Source organism: Porites lutea, chromosome 1 (genome assembly GCF_958299795.1).
Source record: "Porites lutea chromosome 1, jaPorLute2.1, whole genome shotgun sequence".
In the NCBI taxonomy this organism is placed as follows: Eukaryota; Metazoa; Cnidaria; class Anthozoa; order Scleractinia; family Poritidae; genus Porites; species Porites lutea.
The window spans coordinates 40,885,239-40,896,332 of record NC_133201.1 but is presented as its reverse complement, the minus strand read 5'-3'; the positions used below and the strand labels follow the sequence as shown (position 1 = coordinate 40,896,332).

The 11,094-nt window shown below is 36.6% G+C and overlaps 1 pseudogene; it reads right to left on the bottom strand.

Annotated features, from left to right (window-relative positions):
* Nucleotides 1–6,523: 6,523 nt before the first annotated feature.
* Nucleotides 6,524–7,359, bottom strand: LOC140929795 (uncharacterized; annotated as a pseudogene).
* Nucleotides 7,360–11,094: the final 3,735 nt, after the last annotated feature.

Below are 11,094 nucleotides of genomic sequence, written 5' to 3'. Positions count from 1 at the left end.
CCCCTCCCCCCCCCCGCCCCCCCCCGCCCCCCCCCCCCCCTCTCCGGCTTTATGGGCCAAATTTCAGCCTGATGTTCCAAATCCATTTGTTCTTATATATGTGAGTGTTTACAATGGTGTTTACAAAAATATTATAAAAAGTGTTCTTTCACTTTTCTGGATATGGCCCTTCTTATGCAAGAGATCTGGACTCATTCAGCTTCAATTTCGAGGCTGGTTAATGTGTAAACGTACCAGCACTGATTTATGTAATGTTTTATATAGCTTTTTATCACTAAAATAATGTTTTAAATAAGTATAATTTTTACAAAACATATAGTAATAATTCAATATTGCTCAGGGCTGGATTGTTCAAAGCTGGGTTAAGATAACCCACGGTTAGTGCAAAATTTGAACTCAGATATGAGACGTTAAAAAGCAAATTCAGCAATTCTCTTTGTCTACAATTTGATGATCGGATACTCTAAAAAGAATAAGAGAAAATTATCCACGAGAGTGCTTTTTATAAAAAGAAAAAGAAACCTGGGTTAAAATTTAACCCCGGGTTATTAGCGCCAACCTGCCTTCGAACAAATGGGGCCAGGTTTAAAACTTCAGCAGATTAGATTCAGACATGTTATGCCTACCAGTATTATAGTTACCATTAGATACGGTGATGTTTTAAAAGCATCTCAAATGTGGCTATGGATACAGGTTGTAGTATTTAAGCATAAATTCAGTAGGAGGCCATGTGAACTGTTAACCTGAGATCAGACCCAATTTTAGCAGTTCTCTTACAAAATAAGTCCTGCTAAAATCTCCTTTCGTTTCGCCTTGCCCACCAGAATGTTATTTACAAAGAGAAACGAAAATATAGCCTGATCTCAGGTTAGTGAACTGTACAATTTTGAACTGTTCTTGATCAAGAGGATACATTTCATTGTTTTAAAGATGAGTTTCAGTACAACGATACTTAAGTATAATAAACTAGCAGAATTTGTTCCCACAAAAATGTGAGAAATACAAATGCAAATGTATTTTGCTAATAATATTATTCAAATCAGGTTTGTTGGTATACTGAAAAGGAGGGCCTAATTGTTGGCATCCAAGTGTTACCTAACTTTGTCTGCAGTATGTTAATAAAATTTCCGGTACTAATGAACAGCGAGTTACTTTCTCAAGCAAATCCTTTCACAATGTATGGTTATAAGACAAGGTATAGAGGGCCCTTGTAAGCCTGATTTTCAATGGACCACTATCCTGGTTGCCCAGCTGATTGAAATACATGTATGGCCTGTATGCAACAAACTTGCTACAATACTAGTTGTTACTATCTTTTACTCAAAAGTGAAAAATACAAGAAGAATTTGGAGGTACCTTTAACAATTAGCAAATATCTTAACAGGTTGCCCATGCAGCAAAGTACTTAAAGGAGCTGTGTCATGAAATGCAGCCAAATCAGGTTATTGCAAAATGCCCGTTAAAAGTAACGTAAAAATAACCACTTAAAACATTAAAGGAAGGTTAAAATAACACAACAGATACAACAGCTGCCTCAGATGGGCAAAACTGAAGAAGATTGAAACGGATTGAAATTAGGGTTTTTGAAAACTGTTCAATGCCCTAACAGTTTTTCAAAGTTTATCTCTGCTGTTTGCAGCTTCCAAAATTATGCTTAGTGGACATATTTGTTTGTCTCTAATCTCTGATTTTGTTATTTACATGTAATTTCTTTGCTTACTTTAAGTTTCATAGCAATTTATTGAGGGCGAGTAATTGGCAAAATAAAACAAAATGAACTGGACTGCCGTGACACAGCCCTTTTAAGCACTCACTTATGAAACGCAATCCATTATGACAACAAGCTTAGATGATATGCAGTGAATGATTAATGGACATCATTCACAAGAATCACGGTCTTTTGGGATAAAGTGACCCACATTCAAACCAGTGTACAAATTCATGTTGTCATAATGGATTGTGTTTCATTAGTGAGTGCTAAATAAAAGTGCTGAGCCTACGAGGGCCACCTGTGAAGAGATCTTTGAATGATGGTTATGATTCCAGAGATGTTTTTATTAGTCCTTCTGGAAGCATAGCTATGATAAACAGAGCTATAAATCGTGGTTATGATTTCAGAGATTTTTTTTTTTTTTTTTTTTTTAACAGTTTTTATTGAATTAAAGACAAGTTTTGCAATTTTACTTAAGAATAAACATTAAATACAATTCTACTCAAAAAGGAAAAAAAAATAACAACAACGAAAAATGTATGTATGTATTACAACAACGACGATATTAATAAAGATGCCTGCTAATTTTAACGAACCTATGGGTATCAACTACTATAAAGTGCATTAGTTAGCTTCTCCCACTTTTGAAAATGAAAAAGAAGTTTATTTTTTTCCCTGGCGATTAATGGAGCTCAACATTGAAGACACGTCTTGCCCTAGCAATAAAACCTCTAATTGAAGGTACGCTATTATGACATTTCCTACAGTAGATATAATATTTAGCTAATAAAAAAATATGATTAATTAGAATATAGTCTTCTACAATATCAAATTTTCCAAATATCACATCAGACTCATTAATTGTCTCAACATGAACATCATTATCTCTTAGCCAGGACAAGACATGCTTCCAAAACTCAGAAGATATCCTGCAGGAGAAGAGTAAATGCTCGACGGATTCCGCTGCTTCTTGACAGAAAGTGCAGTTTGGCGATTCCACCACACCAATTAAATTAAGTTTCACGTTTGTAAAGATTATACAATTTAAAATTTTGTAATGAAATTCCCTGATCTTTGTGTCCAAAGTGCAATGAAAGGCCAAAGTGTAAGCCTTTTCCCAATCAATATCTATATTTGCGTAATTGTTTGACAATTTCTGTTTTGCGGTGGGCGCAATTTGCTTTTGCTGCAGAAAGATTTGATAGATCTGTTTAGGAGAGATATCAAGGATTGGCACTACATTACCACTTGGCAACTTAATAGTTGGGGTAATCGGTATGGGATTGGCTGATGTTACGTTTGTAGATGCTTTAATAAGTGAGCGCCATTCTGCGGGAATCGAATTGATAATACTCATAAGAAAAAATCGTTGTTCAGGGTTTGTAAGTGAAGAGAAGTCGCACAAGAAGGAGTTGTGCGCAGAAATTAAATCCTTAATCTTCACGAAGCCTAAATTTACTATATCTCTTCTGTACATCGATTTTTTGTCATAACAAAGAAATTTGTTGTTCCAGATAATTTCGTTAATGATTTCCTCGTAACAACTTGGAGTCTTCCCATTAACCTCCGACCACGCATCGAAGCATTCCTTATAATATGCTGGTAGACTGATTTTCAATTTAGAAGTTTGAAAGTTGCAATGCAATACAAAACGTCCTCCGACTGGTAACAGAAGTTTGTCTAGGATTACTTTCCAAGGACTTGAGTAATCCTCCAATAATTTCTTTAAACATGTTATTCGTTTAGCGCAAATCATAGATTGAATGTCCAACATTTTGAGTCCACCCATTTCTATATCAGATATCAATGCAAGACGCTTCACTTTGTCCTTCCCATTCCAAATAAAGTTGTAGAGAACTGAGTTTGCCTCTTTAATTAGCTCTTTAGAGACTGGTATAACCGATGCTCTGAACATAAGCTTTGGGATTGCGAAAGTTTTGACTATCTGTATTCTCCCTAAAAGGGAGAGCCCTCTCCATTTCCATACGTTGATTGATTCCTTTATACTTTTTAAAGTTTGACTAAAGTTAAGGTTGTTCCTTTGTCTATCATCATAACCAAAATATATCCCCAAGATTTTTATGATCTCACAAATACTATGAGTTGGGAAGTCTTTCTCCTGTAGGATATTATCTCCTAGAGGCATGATTTCTGTTTTTTCATCATTCACCTTTAGGCCGGAACACTCTCCAAAAGAGTTGAGAATACGAAACAGATTTGTATAAGATGTTTTGTCTTTTAAGATACAGGTCATATCATCTGCAAATAGAGACAGTTTAATCATTTCTTCTCCAATTTTAAGCCCTTGTACATTGCAGTCCTCTCTTATTTTTATAGCTAAGGTCTCAAGCGCTAGGATGAAGAGGTAAGGGGAGAGTGGATCCCCCTGTTTAACACCTCTACCTAGTAGAAAAGGACCAGTCGTAAATCCATTGTACATTACACAGCTGGATGCATTTTTATACAGAACACGCATCCACTGCATAAAAGATGGGCCAAAATTGAATTTGTGTAATGTTCTGATTAGAAATCGAAAGTCTAGTGTGTCGAAGGCTTTTTCAAAGTCAATTGCGATCATAAATCCCGACCAACTGTTCTGTTTGGTGTAATCCACAATATCATCAATCGTTCTAATTGCGTCAAATATAGACCTACCTTTAACAAATGCATTCTGACTGGGATGTATTAAATTTGGCAAGACCTTTTCCAGGCGCTTCGCTAAAACTTTAGAAATAATTTTCGCATCGACGATTAGCGATATAGGCCGCCAATTTTTAATTACTCGTTTATCCTTTCCTTTTTTTTCAATTAATGTGATTATAGCCTGTTTTTGTGAGTTTGAAAGTTCTCCAAACTTATAAGAGTAGTTGATGCAATCTACTAGAGGTTTCCCAATCAAAGACCAAAAGCCAAATATAATTCTATTGTTAGTCCATCGTTCCCAGGCGTTTTATTTTTTGGAAAGGATTGTAAGACATTAAAACATTCATTATATTCTATCCTTCCTTCACATACCATTCGCAACTCTTCAGTCAAGGTAGGAACTTCCTTTAAGTCATCTAGAAATGACGATGAATGACTATTATTCTCTTTGTAAAGATTGGAGTAAAAGAAATCTAATTCACTCATAATTGTATTAGGATCAACTGCTATTGTTCCGTCGCTTTTTAAAATTTTCCGCAAGCAACTTTTATTTTTATTTGATTTTTCCAAATTCAAAAAATATTTGTTGTTCTTTTCACCTTTTTCGTACCACGTTGCACGGGAACGAACAATAGCTCCTTGAGTAATGTAATCATACAGTTGGTCGTATTCTGCCTGTAAGCATTCTAAATCTTCAACATTTTGTCTCGATGGATCATTGTCACACTTTTTGGTACAGTTCTGTAATTTTTCTTCCAGTTCATTAAGTTTAGCTCTCCGGTTCCGAGCTTTTGTTTTGCTATAACTTATAGTGAGCTGTCGAATTTTGTATTTTAGCAAGTCCCATAAGACACGCCTATCAACAACATCCTTAAATTCTTCGAGCCAACTTTTGATGTTTGTGTCAAGGAGATCGCAATAATTAGTATCATTCACTAAAGAACAATTAAACTTCCAAAAGCTTGGACCGCGTTTACTGTCATCTATACCGTTAATCGACAATGTAATTGCAGAGTGATCTGATTTAATAGATGGTATTATGTCAACTGAAACAATGTCGTCCTGCAAAGAATCATTTACCAACCAATAGTCCAAACGTCTCTGAATAATTGGGGTCTTCTGTCTCCACGTAAAGCGTTTCTCCGTCGGATTTCTAACACGCCATATATCTATCAAATCCTGCTCCAAACAAATATCCTCAAGAATTTTGACTGATTCCTTCGTTTTCTTAATACCCCCACTTCCATCAAGATCTTGGTCAAAAATCACATTAAAGTCTCCACCGATAACAAAAGAAGAATCCGCAAGTGTGAGCGAGCTTTTAAGCTCCTCTGAAATTTTGTTGAAAAAATCGCACTGCTCGGCACATTTATTTGGTGCATAGATGTTTAGAAGTGCAAATGGAGAATCCTGAATAAGAGCCTCTAGGAGAACGTATCGACCTTGCGAGTCAACCTTTAAGGATTGCAGTCTGAAATCTAGCTGATCTTTAACAAGAATAAGAACGCCTCTACTATGATTAGTTCCATGGGAAAAGAATGTTTTGCCTTTCCACTGTTTTTTCCATTCATTCTCCACTTCTGGGGTGCTATACGTTTCCTGAAGGAAACATATATCGGCAGAAGATTTAAACAGCCAATTAAAAATAGACTTCCTTTTATCAAAAGAGCGAATTCCACGAGCATTTAATGATAAAAGTTTAAAGTTTATGTTTTGGCGCCCCATGTCCGACGAGATAATCTGTAAACTTCAAATGAGAGAAGCCAACGCAAACGGTTCTTTTGAACAACAGGCATAACACGCAAATAACAAAAGAAAACAGGACAATAAGAAAATAACAAACGAAGGCAATCAAACGTAAAACAAAAAGTAAACCTAGATCTAAATAAAGCAAGACAAATATTACAATAACAACTAGAGAACAATACAATACGAAAATAACACGAAAAACAATGACAAAAACTAACAATGGCCACAAAGAACAAACACTACAGATACAAATAGAAACAAAAAAAGCGGCCAGCCAAAGCTGTTATTGCCACCTCTGACTGGCACCTTGCAATCTTGATCTTAATTAATAGCATTCTGGTTTTTGCTCCACAGTTCTTGGCAAAATAATAAAAACACAACTAGAAAATATATGCGGCCTAAATGATTTTTCGAATGTTCTTACATCTCAACACCGTCAATAAACAATTTATCTGGCTCCGCTCTACTGAAAAAAGCGGTCTTACCGTCCTTTTTCGCTTGTTTAAATTGCTCATCTTCTTCTTTCTTCTTTCCAAAATTTCACTTGGAAGGTCCGGCGAAATTCCAAAGTTTTTTCCTTTTAGCTTTCTAGCATTGGACATAACTTCTTCACGTTGAGGATATTTCAAAAAACGTGCGATTATTTGTCGAGGTTTACCACTGGAAGAAACACGCTTTCCAACACGATGGACCCTTTGGAATTCGATTTGGTCTGCATTTTCCATACCAAGCTCTGTTTTAAGGAATCCAACCAAAACCTCTCTCGCATCCTCCTCCATATCGGCTTCTTCTTTAATTCCGAAAAAACGAAGATTTTCCCGCCGCTGATAGACTTCCATGTATAGTTTCTCGTCCCGGAGCTGATTAATTTCGCATTTCAGCTTGTCAAATTTCTCCTTGAAAGACTCGCGTTCCGTGTTCGCAAAATCCAATCCGTCTTCCAGTTCTTTGATCTTTTTTTCTGTTTTGTTTTTGAAAGCCTCGAAACAATCCACCTTTGCCTGCAAATTACTAACTTTTTCATCAACTGCTTTTACATACCGTTCCAAATTCTCAAGTTTTTCCAACACTTGTTCAAGTTTCGGGATAACTTCCCCCGCCATATTCAGTATAGATAACACTTCGTCCGATTCACACAGTTCGGAATCTGAGAGCGAAGCGTCGTGTCTTAACTTTTTGCCATCTGGGGAAAGATTATCGTCTGTGGAAGATGCTGAAGAGCTTTTCCTCGATTTTCGTTTAACAGTTTCGGCCATACAACATTGCCAAGCGCGGAGCAAAATCGCACACGTCTACTCCGACATCTTGCCCGACCCAGTCCATGATTTCAGAGTTGATTCAAGTAGTCCTGTTGGAATCATAGCTATGATTAACAGCACTGTAAATCTAGATATGATTCCAGAGATGATATTAATAATCCTATGGAAATCATAGAGATGACTAAGATTATGATGTTTCGGGTACTTGTCAAATCATATTGTGATTTGTTATGATGTATCCAGGACTACTACGTCATCACTAGTCTGAGATCATGCCCTCTCCCTATTATCCCTAATTGCAGGTTACATCATCACATGAATCATCACTTATGATTTCATAGTCTGAATTCCTTTGCTTATATATTATATTTCGACTTTCTGCCATGAAATTTAAGTTGTGCAATTTTTGTTTTCTGTAAAGCATTTCCCAGCCGTTGGTTGGTTGCTAACAAAGGTCTCAGAGATTCCAGTGATTCCAACCCTCCCTTTTTGGCCGGAAACCTCCCGTTTTCACTGAATATTCTCTGGGTTTTTGAAACTCTTCCTCGCCGAAGAAAGATATTATTTTCTCTGTTTAACCAATCTTTTTTAGCACAATTCTTTGCCGTTTTTCTGAGGTTTCTCAGCCACTTTTACCTTTTTGGCTTCCGAGCATGAGCTTGCGATAATTTTGGGCGCAGTAATGCGCTGATGTGATAGGGACTTAGACCTTAGCTTCCACTGCCTGTTAAAACTCCACTATTCTCCATTGACTGTGATCTCAAAATGCAGCAAATGGCATCTTAGAGGCACATATCTTAAAATTTTTCCTGGAGGAGCATGCTCCTGGACCCCCCTAGTGGTTCTCCCTATGCCTCTCCACAAACCTCCCTTTTTCGCAATTGACAGGGTTGGAATCTCTGGGATCCATCAGACAAAAGCGTCTTTAAGTTGCCGTATATTCTTCCCAATTATAACCCTGTGCTTGTTATAATAGATCATGCTAGGGGAAAAATTCCTCCAGTAGTCAGACTAGTGCATTGGTGGGAAAATACATAAAATTGCACAAGAGCCTGTCCCTTCCCCCCAGCCTCTAAGCATTTCAAACATGAAGTCATTTTTGAGCTATTTTGAAAAAATAGCTCATATGTCAGTAGTGTGAGCGTATGTATCTTTGTGGCTTTGTATGTTGGGATGTTTGTTGCAAGAGCCAATAAGGTTGAAGGTACTATGAGTTGATGCTTAGGAACCAATGAGATCTTGGCATCTATTTAAACACGGCATTGGTAAAGGTCGAACAAGGGCACTTTGAGACCACCATCTTGATCCTTCACAATTTTTTCGTCTTTTATTACGGGTACAGGTGTTTGGAAGCATTACATAAAATATGTCCATGATTCAAACGCTGTGAACAGTGATGCAGCTGTTTAAGGGGTCATATTTAAGTGTGGACGCTGCTTCGAGGCATTTCTGACCTAACTCGGCTATCGGTACAACGCACGTCAGTATGAGTTCTGTTTCACCTGCTACAACTGGGTAGAGTATAAAAGGTCATATATTTTCAAATCTCTTCCAATGAAGCAATAATTGATATTTAGATATAGACTTTAATTCGAAAGTATGCGCCCTATAAAATGTGGTTTTAGAAGTTTAAAAGGCAGCTTATTTTTTTTGAAAGCTGTATCGAGTATTGTTAATCCTGTAAACAAGCTTTAAAAATATTATTCTCTCGCTTACAAAGTTCAACCGACCTTTTTCGTTCTATTTAGTAAAGATGCGTAACTTAAGTAGAAACAGTAGCGTTAGGGAATAAAATTGGAAGAAGCTAGTTGACACAATAATTAGATACTGTTATATTGAGTGGAGTAACATGATATAAGTAGAAGTATATTTCGGCAGTTTGATAATTTTCTTGGAAGTTAATAAATGTTAGGCTATCAACCTTGACGATGCATGAAACATAATTTAATTGCAGATGTTATATTAAAGCCGAGGTGATTTCTTAAAATCGTTTGAGAAAATTTTGTAGTAAAACAATTTGCCTCTTTTTTACGTACGAATTGTGAAAGGGCCAAAGACCAACATCTTCACATGCAAATTGTGTGCATGAGTTATGTTTATAATTCTGTTTACTAGATTACTGTGTGATAACTCGAATTCCCTCACCTACGAACGACGGAAGGGGGCAAAGTCCAACACTTTCATGAGCCAGCTGTGTGAATGTACATCTCATGCAGATTGGCTTTTCACAATAATAATAATAACTTGGACGAATGAAGACCTGTTTCGTTTAGTGACCAATGCCTTAAAAAAAAGGCTCTTGTCTTTTTAGAAGCAATGGCTTTTAAAACATGACGAAATAAATTGTCGGAGTTAAAGACTGTTTCACAAATGTTAATAAATGTTAGGTTATCAACCTTGACGTTGCATGAAACATTATTTAATTGCAGATGTTATAATGAAGCCGAGGTGATTTCTTAAAATCGTTTGAGAAAATTTTGTAGTAAACAATTTGCCTTTTTTTTACGTACGAATTGTAAAAGGGCGAAAGACCAACATCTTCACGTGCAAATTGTGTGCGTGAGTTATTTTTATAATTCTGTTTACTAGTTTACTGTGTGATAACTCGAATTCCCTCATGTACGAACCACGAAAGGGGGCAAAGTCCAACACTTTCACGTGCCAGCTGTGTGACTGTACATCTCATGCAGATTGGCTTTTCACAATGATAAATAGTAACTTGGACGTATGAAGACCTGTTTCCTTTTGTAACCAATGCCTTAAAAAGGGCTCTTGTCTTTTGAGAAGCAATAGCTTTTAAAACATGAAGAAATAAGTTGTCGGAGTTAAAGACTGTTTCACTGAGTAGATTCGCATGTGAAAACCTCGTGAATTATGATGATGCAACCATCTACCACAATGATAAAAATCCTGGTATTTCGTATCTATTCAGTATTCGATGAGTCACATTTTGGCTTAAGAAACTGCGAGGAAACCTTAGAGTTTTCCTTCTAATCAACGTTTGGTGAGTAGAAATTTATTTCACTTTAACGATTTGTTTAACTTGCACCAGATGTAACAGGGAAAGACAGAGGAAAGTGAATATATAGCTTGAGGATCGACTCAGCTGAGCGTTTCGCGTTTGTATTTATGTACCGCGATACGCAATTTCGCACAAAAACCCAATCTACATTTAGGATGAAAGAGGTAGATTCATCACTCTTGGTAAGGTTACACCGAAGCATTAAAGTTACACTGAAGCATTCAAAATAGCTCATGCACGTTTAACGTGCCTATGTTATTCTGCTCCACATTAGTTAACTCAGGTTAACTTTGGTGGTCTATGTTTCGAATGTTGCGCGTTCTTGTTCCATACGAGTAGGGGCTTTTCTCTTAGTCTTAGCTCTGTTGTTCCCTTCATAGCTCAAAGAGGAAGGCGTATACCACACATTGTACTCCCCTTTGCTAGGCTCTTGCTCCAATTCATGGTTCAAAGAACGAGGCATTTTTAATGTGTGGTGTTCCTGTTTTTAGAGACTGGCACAATTAAAGCCACAAGTCGAAACAAAAAAGTGATAAAAGTGATAGCATTATTATATATAAAAATCTATTTGTAGAGATTTGTTGGAGTGAGTATCTGACTAATGTTCACCTTCATAAACTGTTATAAAGCAACAAAGACCTGTGGCATTTAAACCTTCCATGATAATTACTGTTGTTTGAGGGTTTTCCACATTTCTATTAATTCTTTAA